This window comes from Lissotriton helveticus, chromosome 11 (assembly GCF_964261635.1).
Source record: "Lissotriton helveticus chromosome 11, aLisHel1.1, whole genome shotgun sequence".
Classification (NCBI taxonomy): Eukaryota; Metazoa; Chordata; class Amphibia; order Caudata; family Salamandridae; genus Lissotriton; species Lissotriton helveticus.
In genome coordinates this window covers 418292954-418311451 of record NC_136072.1, presented here as the reverse complement: position 1 = coordinate 418311451, position 18498 = coordinate 418292954, and the positions used below count along the sequence as shown (strand labels likewise).

The 18498-nt window shown below is 44.1% G+C and overlaps 1 protein-coding gene across 1 annotated transcript in view; it reads left to right on the top strand.

Moving 5' to 3' along the window:
* Positions 1 to 18498, top strand: part of PPP2R3A (protein phosphatase 2 regulatory subunit B''alpha) — a 1303908-nt gene that overhangs the window by 141813 nt on the left and 1143597 nt on the right. The window contains exon 2 of the mRNA XM_078665893.1: positions 18284 to 18352. The gene's annotated coding sequence lies outside the window, so the exon portion shown is untranslated. The remainder of the gene's footprint in view (positions 1 to 18283; positions 18353 to 18498) is intronic.

The following is an 18498-nucleotide window of genomic DNA, read 5'->3' as shown; positions in this document are numbered from 1 at the left end:
AATTCATTTCCCCCTAAAGGCAATTGTCCAGCGATTGGACAAACATGCAAAGGTTTCGGCAAAGAAAACCATTTCAAAATGGTTTGCAGAGCGAAAGAGAAACTAACTACATCACAGCGAGAAGACAAAATTATGCCAGAAGGTTCCAAAAGCATTCTCAGTACGCCCACAAAGCCAAAAAGCAACTTCAGTTATGACAAGTAGAAACTAGACAGTTGATCGTCTTCAAGTTCATCCTACAAGGACTTGTCAAAGTCATTATCTGGCACCAGTGAAGAAGATGGATGTGCAATGATGGCTTCAACCAAGGAAGGAGAGGCACATATAGGTTTGGCTGCTTGCAAAGAAGAACATAGGATAATATCGAGCCACCACGTGAAGCAACAGAATTACTTTGGACATTGCACCAAGATTATAATAAAGGTCAACGGTGACCTATTACCTTTATCATAGACAGTGGTGTGTCGATTAACATCATGCAGGTCGAAAAGTTCAACAGTCTTATCTCCTGTGCCATGCCTCAACCTATCAAACACAAAAGTATACACATGGGCTGAGTCTAAACCGTTGCAGAGTCAAGTATAATTCATAGTGACAATAAGACAAAAACCAGTATCAGTGCAAGCGCCAACTTACGTTCTTCAACGAGCCTCATCCAGTTTATGCCGACTTAGTTCTGCCACTGATGCTGACATGGGACTGATATCTCTCAATTACAACCTCCACACTCAATCTGAAGTTGTGAGTCAGTTTCCATCATTATTTCATGGCCTAGGTAGGCTCAAGACAATGGAAGTCTGCATTATTCCCCTCTTGAACTTCGTTCTTTCATCCCTCGGGGCTCAGGCTGTCGCTCTGTCTTTCCCGGACGTTATCACGGGAAATCCTGTTGCCCGGGCTGTGGCTGGCATCCGACCCGCTCGCTCTTTCCACGGCCGATCAACAACACCCTTAGTGTGGGCTTTGGTTGCATGATATTAAACACCAGGTCAGCATGTAAACATGCGCAAGACATCTTTGAGCTCTTAGATATAGAGAAGCCACTATGTCTCATGCTCACGGAGACGTGGTGGGGTGATTCCTCTAACCCTGATGTCGCCATGGCAATCCCGCCTGACTATAACATCTTCAGGAAGGATAGGGCCAAGGGAAGGGGTGGCGGAGTGGCATTGCTGGTTAGGAAAGGCACCTCGTGTGCGATTCTGCCGGTAATGGACATCCGAGGTTCGGAGACCCTAGCCTTTTCTATTACTCTATCGCCACATCAATCCTTCAAGGGACTGCTCTTGTATAGGCCACCTGGTGCACCCGGCACTTTCTTTGAAGATCTGGATTCGGTGCTGGTGGGGCTGGCCCTGAAAGCTGAACATTGTATCGTGGCAGGGGACTTCAACTTCCGGATGGATGATCCGTCCAACCCTGCTGCCATCAGACTTTCTGAGGCGCTGACCCCCCTGGGTCTGATCCCTTATGTACAGGAGCCTACGCACGAGAAGGGGCACACTCTCGACCAGATATTCTCGTCTTCCCCTCTTGAGGACATAGCAATTACTCCCGTCTTATGGTCAGACCATTTTCTTGCCAAATTTGTGATCAAGGGCATAGTCAAATCATCGCCTATTCTGGCACATCAACAGGGTCGTGTCCATAGGGCATATCACCGAGTAACCCCAGAGATGCTGGCTCAGGCAGCAGTGGTCCATCCTTGCCCCCTCTCCGGCGATCTGGATAGGGATCTGCAGACCCTGCAGGACTGGCTTTTTGACAGGCTAAATGATCTCGCCCCGGAACTGACATCTCGCCCGACACCGAAACGGGTCTCTGCGCCTTGGTTCACCGCTGCACTGTCGGCTACGCGGCAGCAGTGCAAGGTAGCGGAAAGAGCCTGGCGGGCACAATATGATACTGTTGCCAAGCAGACCTACAAAACGGTGGTTAAGGCTTATCACCGGGACATTCGCCTGGAAAAAAAAGCATATCTAGCCAGGAGAATAGAAGCTGCTTCCAACTCCTGCAAGGAGATTTTCTCCATTGTGAGAGAATTCACTTCTCCATGGTCTAACACCTCGGATGCGAAGCCATCAGGTACCTGGGCTACTGACCTTGCTGATTTCTTTACGAGCAAGATCCAACGCATTCAGGAGGCATTCCTGACACCAGTGTCCACAGTCCAGATTGAACCTGACATCACCATATCGTCACAGGCTGGGCCAGGTGTGACGCTGAGTGTGTTCCCACCGATCTCTGTTACTGACTCTTTAGCTCTAATGGGCAATTTAAAATCGGGCTCACCTCTTGACCCATGCCCTGCTAAATTTTTAGCGAAAGTTGCGGAGGTGATTAACCCACTGGCCAACCCGCTGTTAAATCTTTCGCTGAGGCATGGAGTGGTCCCACAAGCTTGGAAACAGGCGATGGTGATTCCCTTGCTTAAAAAGCCAGGCCTAGATCCGAAGGCCCCAGTCAATTATAGGCCCATCTCTCTGTTGCCGGCTCTCATGAAGATTTTGGAAAAACACGTTCAAGGTGTGCTTTCCAATTTTCTTGAAACCAACGAGATCCTCCATGCCACCCAATCGGGCTTTCGTCCCCATCTTAGCACAGAGACTGCGCTCCTTGAGGTCTCAGAAACCATTAAAGGGGTTCTGGACTCGGGGGGCAAAGTCATGCTGGTGATGTTAGATTTGTCGGCGGCGTTCGACACCGTTCCCCATGATGGTCTTCTCGCCAGACTTTCTGAGATAGGCCTACAGGGGACGGTGTTCGACTGGTTTTCTTCCTTTCTAGCCGGCCGCCGGCAAACGATCTGGGCTCCGCCGGATTCCGCCGTGATGCCGCCTCTGGGAGTCGGGGTCCCACAGGGCTCTATCTTGAGCCCGACCCTCTTCAATATCATTATGACCCCGTTGGCGGCGTTGGTGGAGTCGCTGGGTGCCCAGATCGTATCCTACGCGGATGACACCCAGCTCCTCTTCTCTTGTAAGAGAGGAGGTGACTTTGATGGGGAGAGTATTCGGGATTGCCTTGGGGCTGTTTTTCAATGGTTCCATCTGAACAGCCTCAAGTGCAATTCCGATAAGTCCGAGGTACTTTTCTTTGGGTGTGACACAGAGCCAGACTGGCAGGCCTGGTGGCCAATGAATATGTTCCCTCCGTCTTGTTCCTCCCAGGTTGCCAAGAATCTGGGGGTCAAGATAGATAATAGGCTAACCTTGAAATCCCAGATCTTGGGGGTGTCGGGCACTTGCTTCGGCATCCTTAGGATGCTGCGGAGGTTTCTTCCCCTGCTTTCCGAGGAACACAGGAGATTGACAGTCCAGGCTCTGATTGGGTCCAGGCTGGATTATTCCAACATTCTTTACCTGGGCCTCCCAGAGTACTTGCTGCAGCGGCTTCAAGTGGTGCAGAATGCCGCTGCAAGGGCAATTTATGGTCTGAACAGGCGTTCCAGTGCCTCGGGCTTGTTGAAAACTCTGCACTGGCTTCCCATCCGCAAGCGGATCGCCTTTAAGGCTCTGACTCTGGCCTATAAGGCTCTGCACAAGGGGGGAGCTAAGTACCTCCAAAAGAGACTGGTCTTTTATCAACCGACCAGGTCTCTGAGGTCGGAATCCCTGTACCTGGCAGTTGTTCCACGTGTAAAGAAAGCGCGCCTCGGAGGCCGCTCTTTTGGACTGCTGGCGCCACAGCTGTGGAACTCTCTGCCGCTTGCTCTGCGGGAAGCCACTAGCCTGCTGGCTTTTAGAAAAGGCCTTAAAACTTGGCTGTTCACTCAGTAGTCTTTTTATTGTGAGTTTTTTGTCTGGCACTCTGGTTTTTCTTTTATTTGGTGTTATGTTATTCTGTTGCAGTTTTTCCTTTCTCCAATAAAGAGCCGGGACACTCTTTTTGAGTAGCCGAGCGCTATATAAATAAATAAATAACATAACATAACATAACAAGTGTGACTTTACATCAATGAGGACGTTTGCCCTGTTGCCCAGCTGCACCGTAAAGTCATTTTCCACATGCATGAAGCTGTTGAGAAAGAACTAGAAACACTGTTGAAGCATGACATCATTGAGCGCTCCACCGGTCCCAAGCCAAGGGTCTCGCCTATAGTAGTGGTGCCTAAAAAGAACAGTGAGAGTGCAGTGTGCATCTGTGTTCATATGCACCAGGCCAACAAAGCAATCAAGAGAGAAAGACATCCTGGTCCACACATAGTGGACATGATCATGCAACTGAAAGGTGCCAAAGGCTTCTCCTGTCTTGACCTGAACAAGGGACACTATCAATTCAAGTTGGAAGAAAACTGCAGGTACGTCACTACTTTTTCGACTCCTGTTTGATTGTTCAGACACAGAAGGTTGAGTTTTGGAGTGTAGTCTACTGCAGAAATATTTCAGGATGTTATATATCGAATAATTCAACCTGTCACGCATGCTTTTAATTACAGTGATGACATACTGGTATTTAGGACAACGGAAAAGGAGCACAGCAAAGCTCCTGTGTAAGTGTGCCAGTTACTTGCTGATGCCTGCCTTACTTTAATTGCAGCAAAGTGTGAGTTTCACAAGACCAAGCTCAAATTATTTGGGCACATATTCTCTGATGAGGGAGTAACTTCCGATCCAGATAAAGTACAAGCACTGTCATCTATATGTGCGTGACAAGATGTCACCCTGCTATGGCCCTTCTTAGGCATGGCCAGTTATTGCTCAAGGTATAATCGTGGGTTTGCTACTGTTAACTCCCCATTGAGAGACTCGACTATACGAGAGGTCCCTTTCCAGTGGTCTGCAGAATGTGATCAAAGCTTCAATAGAAGTAACATGTGATTGAAAATGCAACCAATATGGCCTATTTTGATCCCAAGTTACATACTGAGATCAAAGTTGATGCAAACCCGTGCTCAACATAGTTTCCATCCCAATACACAGAGACACATTGTGGCCTATGCCAGTTGAAGCCTGTCTCACACAGAACATGCCTATTTTCAGTTGGAGATGGAGAGTCTGGCTGTGGTTGGGCCTGCGAGCATTTTCATGTGTTTCAATGCGGAAAGCATTTTACCATCACTACAGACCACCAAGCGCTGCTCATTATTTTTGGAAACTCGAAAGCCAAGATGCCCCCTTGCATTGAGATGTGAGGTTTGAGACTGCAAGAGTATAACTATGCAGTTGTACACAAGCCAGTTAAAGATCAGAACCCTGCTGATTACTTTTCATGAGTACCACTACAGCGGCACAGTTTGACATCCAAAACAGCTGATGAGTAGATTAACTTCATTGCGAGCTCCAACACGCCATCAGCCATGTCCATTGGACAGATTATTGTTGCTACTAATGCTGATAAGAACATAATTTCAACTCAGTCATGGAAGAAGCATGCTCAACCTATTTGCTGACGACAAAAATAGATCTTTCCTGAGCAAACATATGTCATTAGTAATCAAGAGTTCATAATGTCGTATTAGTCCAAATCCAAATCTTCTTCTTTATTTTCAAGAAGTCGGTTGGTTTACTTGGAGCACTCTCCATGTGTCAGATTCATATATCACCCTACCCGTTATCCCGAATACTAGTGAATACAGGTTACTTTTAGATGCTATCGCAATATAATTTACTGAGGATTTACGGATTTGTTTTTACTATATGTCCTGAGGAAGTCGGTGGGTGATGCCCCCAAGATGAAACACGTGTTGGCTACGTCAATGTGATAACATGATCATCGGTGAATCACCTGTGTCTCTTGGAAGTGATGACTTCTTGAAAATAAAGAAGATTTGGATTTGGACTAATACGACCTTATGAACTCTTGATTACTAATGACACATTTTGCTCAGGATTAAGATTTATTTTTGTACTCTATTTCTGAGAACTAGTGTCCACAGAAATACCTGGAAACGTGGGTGTCCGTTTCCCCTTATTCCTTTGAGCATCTTATAGGATAATTTGATGAGCTTGTTACATTGATGTTTATGCGCAGACTCTAATCCAGCCCCATTTTTTAAGTTTTCCCTTTTTTCTGATGAATTTGAATTTCAAAAATGCACAGGATGAACTTTACTTTACCAAGGAAGGTGCTAGATTGAGGCTAAAGAATCGTCATACCTGAAAGCCTAGGACAACAAATCATTTAACTAGCCCCTGAAAGACATTGTGGTATTGTAGCCACCAAAAGAACCATAAGAGAACAAGTGTGGTACCTGTGCCTAGATGAGTTAGTGGAGAGGGAACTAAGAGTTTCATATTTGCAGCTGCCTTTCTCCCAAAGTAACGCAACACCCACTGACTATGTCTAGCATTCCTGCACATGTGTGGAAAAGCATTGCAGTTAATTTCTTTGGGCCTTTAGAAAATGGACATCATCTCATGGTAGTCTTCAATCAGTACTCATGTTTTCCTTTGGTAGATGCTTTATTGTCAACTACCAATGAGAAGGTCATCAAGCGGCTGGATGAAATCTTTGCAGCGTTGGGTATCCCCACCTTTCTCAAATCTAACAATGGTCTGCTGTTCAATAGCAAATGAATTCAGGGAGTTTCTGGTCAGACTAAATGTCAAGCATCAAAAGAGCACACCTCTGAGGCCCCAAGCTAATGGTGTTGTGGAATGATTCATGGACACCCTCAAGCGGGTAATTCTGTGAGCATCGATGAAGCGAATCAAGTTAAACCAGCCCCTGTGTCAAGCCCTTCGTCCCTATCTTTCAACTCCTCACTCCAAAACTGGTGAGAGTCATGCCGCCCTGTTAATTTGGGAGAGCCATCAGACCACACTGCCCCAGTGGACAGTGGACCCATCCTTGAATACGGATATGGTTCATGTCACAAGCACCTCTCGAAAGTACCAGATGAAAGCATATGCCAGTCGTCGTTGATGAGATCAGGAAACATTCTTCGATGAAGGTGATTGGGTCCCGGTGAAGCGGAAAACAGACACTCCATTTACTGTCGATCCTTTCAGGGTTGTGACGTGCAAAGGGCGTATGGTGACAGTGCCGTGTCCCGGCAAGCCCATCATACGGGACTCGTCACACTTAAGCACCTACCTCGACAGTCGTCAGCTCCTGCAATCATGAATGAGGCCACCCCACCTGATACTCAAAATCAAGTATTGGAACCTGTGCCATCGGTGGAAAATCGGAGTGCATCTCAAGTATCTTCTACTACTTGATCTGGTCGACTAGTATGAGCGCTTCAACGCCTTATTGAAAAAATATGATGTGACTATTTTGTTCTTTTTATTTAACAAGGGAGAGATGCACTGTTGTGAGTCTGTGCCCGAGGACCCATGCAGTTCTGGGTGGACTCAACACACAATTATGTAACTTGCTGGGAAGTGTCAAGGCGTGTTTTTTTACGGTTAGGATGTAATGAGAAAGCATTGTGTCGTGTATGCTGAGGAATAAAGACGTACAATCCAGAGTTCCTTTTGTAGCATATTCCTTTGCATACTCCCCGTGCTCAGGAGTACGCTACAAGAAACATACCACTAATCCAGGGGAGGGGGGGTTCTGCAAAGAAATGTCCCTGAACACAATGGAAGCTTCTCTTAGTGCATGGAGACAATTTCTCCACTTCTAGGTCTGGCGTTAGCCAAGGGCTTTTGATTTTACCAAAATTATATAATATAGGTGCCTTCACCCACCCCTCTTAATCTATTGGTCTGTCATTTTTTTTCTGCCCACCACAGCAGAACACTTTGGGCAGCGGCAAAGTGTGTTGTGTGAAACCCCAAAAAGATTTTTGCTTTTAGCTACTGTCTTTTTATTTTTATTGTATTTTTAGGCTGAGGAGGCCTAGCAGCTTTCCCAACAATAAAGTTGTGCAAAACCGATGACAAAACAAAGCAAGCATTGACGAAGCCAAACGTGTGGCTGCCAAAACGCCATCTATTGGCTTTGACAATGCTTGTTCACGTTTGCGACCATATGCCTTTCTTGAACATTGTGAACAAGAAGAAACAACGCTCGGAAGTTACTCCGCGGGCAGCTGCTGACAATCAGATCCCAACAAGGTGGAACCGATGGAGGCTTTGCCCGCGCAGATTCAGCAGTCCCCCCCCCCCCGTCTCTAAATGAGAAGTGGTACCACATACGCAAGATGCTAATGAAGGGGTAAACCAAGTAGTAGAATACGGGGTTTTCACTTTTTATCGATGTTTTCGGGCGATGCTGACAAGCGCAGAGACTCTGCAGTGGGCCTGTTCAAACGAGTCATTTCGCTGGAAACTTCGGCGGCTCACCCGACCCCAGGCTGCATGATGCGTCCGGGAGAGATTCTCTGAAGGGCGGGAACAGTTCTCAGAGCATTTTTCAACTTGATTTGTTGTCAGGGTGCTCAGCCCCTGGCACAACCACACCTAAAAGAAACAATGTTAACAAATGGAGAACAGACCTCATAGGCGCAATGTGTTTGCACACTCTGCTCCTAAAGGGAACGACATTCAATGTATGTTTCCAGCTTTACTGCGCTGCCTCAAATGGCGGCGCTAATGCCTTGTGCAGCTGTCAAAAATAATGAGGCGAGAATTTGTTACTTCTTTTATTCCGTTTTCTTTTATCCTTTATCATCACAGCCAGTACGTAGCGTATGGTGGTAATTACCACACGTCTTACAATTTTTTGTTGGTAAATTTCAGCAGGTCAGAACTCTCACATACTGAAATGTAACTGGTGCAGATGTGTGAGAAATGTCTGCATATATATTGAACTTGGTACAGGAAGCACAGAGCTGCATGTTAGTCCCCATTTTCTAAGTGATAACGTGAAAGAGGAGGTTACTACTCCCGTAAATCCCTTAGCCCCCCATTAATCTGCTGGGTGCAGGGACATTTTAAGGATTTTTTTTGGGGCCCCCTGTACTAAACAGATTTGAATTCATGACCTAATTTAAGTTCTTTCGTGCCCTCTTTGGCCAGGTCACTGAGTGCACCTGCGCGCTCATCCACATTCTAAATGTGTTTGCATCTAATATTCAGGGATACTGACAATATTGTAACACAGCCGCAGCACTCTAATATTACTGCAAATAATCTTTGTGACCCCCCCATTTCTCATATGTGAGGTCCTGTTTTGTTGTAAAAGAAAGTTATCACTGAATGTTGCATGCAACATGAACAAGTATGCCATCTACCAGAGGCGCAACTAGAGACAAATTTCGGGGGGGGCTAAGAAAAAATTTCGGGTGGGGCTAATTTTTCCAGCAGTATGCAGAGTGGAGATGCAGGGGCTCTCGAAAAAACAACAAAGCCTCATTAACAAGCAAATGGTCTTTTAAAGACCTGTGAAGTACTCGGGTGTGGCTGTGTTTGTGCTTGGGACGCTGTCTCAGCCGGGCTGACACACACGACAGGGGGGAGGGGCTGAAGCCCTTTGAGACCAATGGGCGTTGCACGCCTGGAGAGAGCCCAGAGATGGCTACATATTACACATTAGTGTTATGTAGTTTTATATTACATGTTTGTGTTGGGTAGTTAGCTTGAAAACCCTGTTTAAAATGTTTAGGTTTTATATACTTGCATGAATAAATTGTTGATATACAGTGGGCAATGGTGAGGGACTTCGGATTTATGTGATACAATGGCATCAGGGTTTACCAAATAAGTATAGATGTACCACAGTTGCCATATCATTTTACTACCTATTCTTTAGAATTAACAAAGAATGTTGCTTCTAGCTAATGATGATGTAGCCTTGCGGCTAGAGCGGTGGACCTTAGACCTGGGGAACCGGGTTCAAGTCTCAGCAACGATGCTCAACATCCTGTGATTCTGGGCAAATCACTTAATCTCCCAGTGCCTAACAAAAATGAATGTGTACATCTGTAACAAAACTGGTGCTCATGTAAAGCGCTCTGATACTCGATGTCTCGGGTCTAGTTTGTGCTATATAAAACTCTAAAAATTAAAAAATATATATATAATGTGCCACCTAAATTGCAATTTTTTAGACACAAATTAGATAACCTTGCTGCATAATGTGGTCCACCAAGCCACATACTCTCAATATTCTTCACAATGTCAAACTCCGCAGAGTGGTTTGGGGGATATCATTTTGATGATGAAATCTATATTCAATGGCAATCCCTGTGAAATATGGGTTCGTATACTACTGCATTTGTGTAATAAAAGCACCTAAATATGTAGTATATTAGTACTAAGGAACATTAAAGCTGTGAATTCTTTGTGAACTCCATCTATCCCCAGACATTTATAATCCTAATTGGAACCAAGGAGAGAGCCACCCTCTTCGCAACTTCCCCAAACAGTCAGTGTGCAAAAGACAGAGACAGTATCTAAGACCAAAATGTGACGCAGATCATGCCTCTAGGTAAGCAAGGGCTTGTAATTAAGAGTTGCTGCTACCAACAAGCAAAGGTGAGACACATCATGCACTCACTCTCTTCTGCCTTGAAGTTGCGGGGCTGTTATTAACTTGAGACTGTATTAATATAACTGCATCTACAATGGCCCTCCAGCTTCACGGCTCAATCGGTTGCAGATGGCCCAGAATGTCTCACCTGTCTCAGCGTTGGGTAGAAGCGATCATGGTACAGTGGCAGCTCTAAATCCCTTCACTGGTTACCAGTTATACGATGGAATCCTATTCAAACTTGACTGCAGGATGTATACATGTATACACTGCTGTAGGATGAATATATGTACTTGGTCCTCCTCTATCTATCCAGTAGAATCTCACTCTCCTGTAACATAAAAAATCTAAGAACTCAGGATAAATTGTTTTTGAAAGTCCCACAAGTCAACTTTAAAATTAAGGCTTCAGAGATTTTTCTGCCCCAGGCCCATCTACCTGATTGATTGATTGATTGAGACCATACATAAAGCGGTCACAGCTACTTCAGTAAGCAGTGTTGCAACGCTCTGAGGAGAGTGACAGTTACAATCAACTCGGTCAGTAAGATCTGGACTCTCTCCGAGAATTGCTGAGATATCCGTACAACTAGACTTGCTTTAAGAAGGCACTAAAAACACATATTTTGGTGTTACGGACCCACATAAGACCCGCACAAAGAGTTCCCTTTGTAGAAGTGCATGTGTGAGAAGTGGCCTGATAGGTAGGCAGGATTCAAGCAGCGAGAGATACCACATTCAATCACAATATGGAATGACCTGACCCCTTATGCGAAAGGAGAACATCATATCATGAAATCCTTGTTTAGTTCGTTTAAAGCTCTTCTGTTTTGTGCATTTATTTAGTAAGGCATTGGAGTGCTGTAGATAGTCGTAGCAATAGGGAGAAGAAGCAGGGCAATGTATGAGCCCCGCTAACTTGTCAATTTCTCCTACAGGGAGAGATCTCTTTCAATGCCACAGTCCTTATATTATGTTCAGGTGGCATACAAGGCTCCTTCTGCTGCCACGGGGCCTTGTGAATACATCACACAGACCAGTCAGCGAGCCAGGCCGAATCCATCAGGGCGTACTAGAAAACCTTTAACAGATCAATACGTCGCTTCTCTCAGCCAATGTTTTCTTAAATATTTTATTATACAAATAAGAATGGCCGAGATGTGACTTAATATGCAGTGTGTGCTATAGAAGAGCAGTCCCTCCGTGTTGTCAGAGCGGGAAATGTTTCAGCACTGCGTGGAAGACTCAGAAATGTTACTATTCCACTGCTACCGTGTCCACTCCTCGTGAACTTGGATGTGCACGACTGCGGTACAGGACATGGACCCCCATCATCTGAGTGAATAATGTCTTACTGCTACAGACACTCCTCAGATATGTTGTGTCACTTCTGGTGACGCTGGTGGTAATTCACCCGCTCCTGCCTGTGACGTTCTGTATCCAGACATCTAAAAGCGGCTTTGATGTTGCAGTTTTATTTTCAAACACTTAACTGCCTGGGCACAACAACGGCAAGAAACAGGCCCCCAAGGCACAATGATGTCATCTTGTGTAAATAGTAGTAGAGCTCTGATGCCTAACGGCCTGCTTCATGCTGCAGGAAATTGAAAAATAAATAAGAAATACATTCCATAATTCCCACGTTGTAGCACTCTAACTGCAAACAAGAGCTATTCTTACTTCCAATATCATGTCATGGTTAAGGCTCCAAACACGTCACATATAATATGAATGCAAAGGCTTTGTCTCATCTAGTACAGCCACTAAGATTGCAAGTTTTACATTCCTGCGCGCATGTCATGTTTTGTCAGGCAAAGCACAGATTATACCGTCATTTATTTACACCTTATATCTATGGTCCTATCCCCCGCGTCTTTCAATTAAAATGCCCCAAAGACAAAACAGTTACCGAAGGAAACTATGTCAGCCATTCTACTATAGTGAAACCAAAGCGTCATCAAATATTTACCAAGATGTGCTGCATATTCAAGGAGGAAATCGTCACTGTGCGTTTAGCTCACCAAAAGTCCACTAACCCACGTCATTTTCTAATTGTAAGAGAGCTTCAATATGTAAGCAGGTCTGCGTCGGGTTTTCTTTCTCAAAGGCCTCATTTACAAGTAAATGGTCTTTTAAAGACCTGTTAACTACTCGGGTGCGGCTGCAATTAGATGCTCGCCAGCCCCAACCCGTGAAACGGTGTCAGCCCGGGCTGACACACACGACGGGGGGGGCTGAAGCCCCGTGAGCCCAATGGGTGTTGCGCGCCTGCCATCTACTCCCACACATCATCCAAACTGAAAATAAATTAAAGGGAAACGGTATTTAAAACAATTTGTTGAAAGAATTAATAAAGGTAATAGACTCTCTGCAGAACATAGCTGGCTGTATCAGGGTGCCCCCTGAAAGGCTGGGGCCTTGGGCCAGAGCCCGCTTTTCCATGCCTTAAAAAGTCTCTGGCTGGGTGCGATAAACACCTTGCCCGATTCCCCCCCACGTATAACCAGGGCCTAAGAGTTTGATTACCTGTGGCAAAGCCAGGGGCAGCCAATCCATATGGGTATGGTAGTCCGCCAATTAAAGCACCAAGTTAAATGAGGCGCCCAACTGGATGGAAAGAAGCATATAATAAAAAAAGCTGGCCTCTCAAAAAGTTTTGCGTTTACTAAGGGATTAAGTTGCTGTATGCCAGTCTATGGCTACCCCTAGTTACAACTACACTTTTACTCCTTCAATTTGATGGCCTATCCAACAGGCGCGGACCTTTTAGTCTTCACTCGTATGTTAAAGCACACCATAAAGCAAACTATACAACTGCTAATTTTAGGGTGCCCTGTTTTTTACCACAATTAAACATTCATTCTTGAAGATATCCTGACTCCACCTTACTTTCAGTTAGCAAGAGGTGAGATAATCTATGTGAGGCTCGCTCAGGGCTCTCCCCAAATTTAGTCTTAGACTTGCCACACTGATCAGTAGCTTCATGAAGTTCTCTTTAGCACAAGCTGTTAGTAGAAGGGCAAGTGTGCGGGTATCCCTTGTAACAGCCAAGGACTTACATGCAACATAATTAAAGAAATAGAAACAATTATGACATTCGTAATAACACTAAATTGTGAAATTTCCTAATAATCATAAAATATCAAACAGCTTTTCGATAAACAGTCTTTAGAATCAAATATGCAAAAAAAAATAAGAACGGTGTGTGTAGGTCAGATAAAAAAATGATGAAGTACCACTTTCTTAGAATTCAATGTTTTGTATGGGATCATTAACTGATTTGGACCAGGCAAAATAGTACCGTCACCAGATATGTGATGGCAGTTTCTGTACACTCTGGTCCGTTTGCACTTTACAGTGTGTCCTTACAGTTTCTAGAGCTGTCACTGAGTGATTTGTACACTCTATGAATAGGTCACTTGTTATGTGTTCTGTTATATACTTGTATAGGGACAACACTACAGTACAATATCCGTGAATACTGTAGTATGTAGTTCCAAATTCCAGAGGTTTCTTTGCTTGAAATTTGTATTACACATATATAATGCAATTTCCATAAAAAATTGAAAATAAATCACACATGGGAATTACATATTTTCAATGTGATCTCACATTTGAGGCAATGGATGTTATAATAATACCCATAGTTAAACATGCAGTGCCGTATTCACATCTTTTTATGCTTGCTGTGAATTCACAGAAAGGTGTCTGGTGGGTGCTATCCTATATACTTTCTCGGAGAACTTCTTCTTGAGTTTGGAGTTCTCTGCACCTGTAAATCCCACTCAAGGGGTGGAAAAGTGGGAGTTGCAGAGTTTTGGAAGCTCGTGAATGCCCGCATACATGTATATTTATTGGTATTTACAAACTCCTCTCATTTTCCATCACATCCTGTAGAGGATCACATTTTTTATCAGGACACAGGCTAATGTAAGTCGCTTTCCATGGTAGTAAAGGCAATGGATCTTCACCAGATTTGGTGGAGGTACAAGGGAATTCATTTATAAACAGGGAAAAACAATGTCCTGGTGAAAAAAAAAAACACAAAATGTACGTTAGCATTGGGGGTCCTAGTCCCACTCTCCAGAGTTCTCCACTATGGAGAACTCAGCGGAGTGAAAATATGATCCTGCATGTCAAAAGACCTAAACAGTAATTTGCAAGGAAATCTACCAATGTATACAACATTACCACCCCCACTTCACTGCTCATGCTCTTCCAGACATGGCCATGCCCAGCACCTTGTCCTTCAGCTACTGCTTTGCCATGTGGGTACTGGCTACACTCGCTTTTTGTAGAGGACATTGTCTGAGGTCAGGTAGTTTGCAATGAACACCTGCCCTATTGCTATTTTTTAATAGGGCTATGTCCAGTAGGCATGGGCATAGGGCATACAAATATGCCCAAGACATCTCCACGGTGCTCTGACAGTTTGAAAAATGTGCTCGGTGCCAGCCTTGCTGCAGCTCTATTTAAAAAAAATAATCTGCAGAAGAAAGATTTTACAATAAAATGCATGTTACCAGTTGTCTGTAACTTTCTCGTCTTACACATGCTCAAAATTAGGTTAATATTCTTGGGGACTGAAGCAATAGATGTGCCGTACTCCTTGTCGACCGCAAAGATACAGAAACTTGATCCAGGCCAAAATGGTGGCCAATGAGATCTTGGCTTGGGTTGGCAATTAAAGTGAATTTGTTCTGTGTTACAAAGTAAATGTACATGCTCCTGTCTTCATAGAAAACACTCATTTAAATGTTAGATATATTTTTTGATAAAGAGGTATGTACAATTCCGAAAGGCAAACTAGATCAAACAAATCTTTAAAATGTTTCATAACCGTATGGAAAGTATAATAAAAGCTAGTAGGAGATCTACATATGTTACAGTATTGGGCCCGGATTTAAAGTTTGACGGACAGGTTACGCTGCCGCAAAGTGGCGGAGCACCCTGCCCACCAAACTAACAGTCCACCCACTCAATTTAAAGTCAGGCAGACTGTCATGTTTCTAACGGTGGATCCCTGGTTGGCTACACCAGGAGAAACCCTTTACTGACAGCCCAACATCGTTTTTGGGCAATAAACCTTTTTAGTAAACCAATATACCTGTTCATGCAATTGTGGCATTTTAAATCTGTTAGTGTGGAAATCACTATTTATAAGTAGTAGCCAAGGTTTTGGGACCATTGTCAATCTCCACCCCCAGTACCGCATTCAATGTATGTTGAACCACTTCCAAAAGAGTTGTAATTTGCTATATTGCTTTATGAAGTCCCAGTTTGATTAAACCATTTTGGGCATTCTGGAAAGCTTACCTATCCGTATGTAAGTGCGGTTTAGAGGGCCATCATATGTAATTTTTCCCAGATCCCTGTCCCATGCCTTTCAGAGTTTAGCAAAAGATCCATAACATTTCCAGAACTGTTCTCTTGGGTTTGCGTTTTTGGACCGATCACTTTTGTGACAGGTCAGCAGTATTTTGGTCAGACAGTATGTCTGTGGTGGAGTCGAACAATAGAGAGCAAGGTGAAAGATTGTTATGAGGTTACTAAAACACATGGCCCCCTGAAGAACAACATACTATTAAGACCTAAGCATGTATCAGGTGTATTCAATAGTGCTGCTCGTGCTTTTTTACTATAAGATGCAGGATTTCAGACATTTCCACCTGGAAGCAGCAGCCAAAGCCTCACAATTCCAATCAAATGTTTGAATCTATGTGCCAAGTGATCCCAGTAATGGTTTCTGCAAACCTAGCCCCTAGCATGAAGGGGCTGTATGTAGAGTTGTGTCTTTAATTGATGAACAGGACAAGAGTAGAAGGTTACCTGCCTTAATTTTTGCCGTTGTCGCAGGTTGAAGAAAGGCCCTCCGCTCACTCCTGCTGGCATGTGCCAGTGTCTTGGGCCCAAGGTTTTTTCTGATAGCTTTCACATTCAGATGGCTTTAAAGAGATTGCAACGGTTGGAGCGTAAATAATAGACATCTGAAGGTTTTTTTTAAATGGAGAAGCTTAGCAAAGTATTTAGTTGCCTTCCCTTTCTTTAGTTTCTCCAGTATAAGTTGGTTTTATTCAAGACAGCATTCTGTTGAGCTTTCTACAGGGCTTTTAGAATAGAAGAATTATTTGCAAAATACCGAACTACCTAAGCTGTGCCTTCCTCCTTTCCAATGTCCATTGTCTAGAGTGCCAGCCACTATTACTCTGCCTACTTCTAAAACAGACAAGTAGGTAGAGAAGATCACATGGTACTGGGAAGGATGGAGTGTCACGCGGTCTGCCCGAGTCGCTCTAAAAGACTTACTTTGGGGCTACTCAAACTGTCAGGCAGCTACTTTGCTTGTGAATGCGAATTGAGTCAGGCTGTCAAAGTTTGGCAGGGTGCTTTCCTGGGCCCTTTCTTTGGTAAGTGTATATGCCATACATTTTACTTCACACTCTTTCTAGATTGGGGCCAACATCAGTCCTAAGTTGGGGTTGGTGCTCACCAGATCAAGGCTATTGTCAGAAGGAAATCAGAAGATTGTAGAAGCAATGAGTGCCCACATCTGATAAGAAGGAAGTCTAGGCCTTGGGTTTTTTCTTGTGCTATATCTCAAATTGTGTTTTTCCTTCCCTAATATTTTGAGTGAATCAGGGTAAATGGAGCGGGTATGTGTCTGGGTCTTTGATCACACGTTCATGCCACTGGCCAGGGGACACTTTTGTGTTATGATCTCTTACACAAAGCAAGCAGAAGTAGCTTGAGCATGCAGTGGTTTGGTGTTGGAAGCCTGGGAGTGGGACAACTGAGGATCATCGTAGAGAAGACATTGAACAGTGGGCTTACGCTGTCTGAGTTGAGGAGCAATTTTTTTTTCTCCACAAGGATGGGTTGCATTTGTCTCCTTTGGTCAACAAAGTTTTTGATCAACTCGTTATATTTTGCACTGCTGCTATTTTCTCACTTAGAGGGGTGGCCGAATGGCGGTAGCCTTTAACCTGCCTGTGATGGTGAGTCTTGTGGTTTGCACACACCATGTTGCATATGATGTACTCTCACAAACACAGAGGGAGACATGTCTTCATGAGAGTGCATAGTGTTCACCCTACACCAATCCCCTACTTGAAACAAATTGCATTGGTTTTACCCCAGTTGTGGTCCTCGGATGAGTGTTGGTACCAGGGGAATGGAGTGTGGTTTTGCAACTGTTCAGGACCTAGAGCAGAACATTCTCCATCGTTAGCCCATAGAGTGTGGGGCGATCAGATCTCTACAAGAAGAATAGGCAAAGGGCTGGATGCCCTGAATCATATCCCAATGACTATTATTTGGTCCAAGAGGTCAAGGTGCATCTCTTGAATGAGGTAGGGCCCTCCTTAAGAGCAGGACCCAGCCTTTAATTTGGTGGGCGATATCTTACAAGTTGCACAGATTTGGAGTCCCTATTCTAGCGCGGCTTGACAAAGGAAATGCATGTCCGGGTTAAAGTATATTTTTTTATGTAAATACCTGTCTGGTTGAGCTGTGCTTGAAGGAAGTGCAGGATGTTTAATGAAAACCACCAATGTTTACTGTGAATATTAATGATTGTTTTCCTCTCACCACAACGTTGTCACGAGCCCACTCTCTTGGCTGTTTGCCACTGTTGAAACTTGCATTCTTCCGTTCTTGCATGTTTTACAAAAAAACTGCGCTGTCGAGACAGACCTGAAAAAATATCCTACATCAAAGAGTGGTATGAGTGATTCCTGTAAAATATGTGATTGTCAGAAAGTGGACTAGAAATTAATGTCTGCATCAAATGATTGTTTGGCTTTAAGTACATTTTCATTATTTAAACTTTTGCTAAAAAAAGAAGCCAATAAATACCATAACACTGTTTTGTGTTCCACTTGTTTTGGTGCCTAACAAAGTCTTTCCATTATTTTGTCTTACAGAAATTATATCATTGGCAATGTTGTTGCTTATCCTTTGAGACGCATCACTTGGAATATTGCCTTCCTGTGGTAAGTGTTTGCCTTTTGCTAATCTACCTAAAAATATCAACATCTATCTATGCCTGTCGATGTCTGTGACACAATACATATAGTAGACATTTAAATGGCTCTGAAAGTTTGATGATATTGCATCATAAGACACATCACATAAGAAT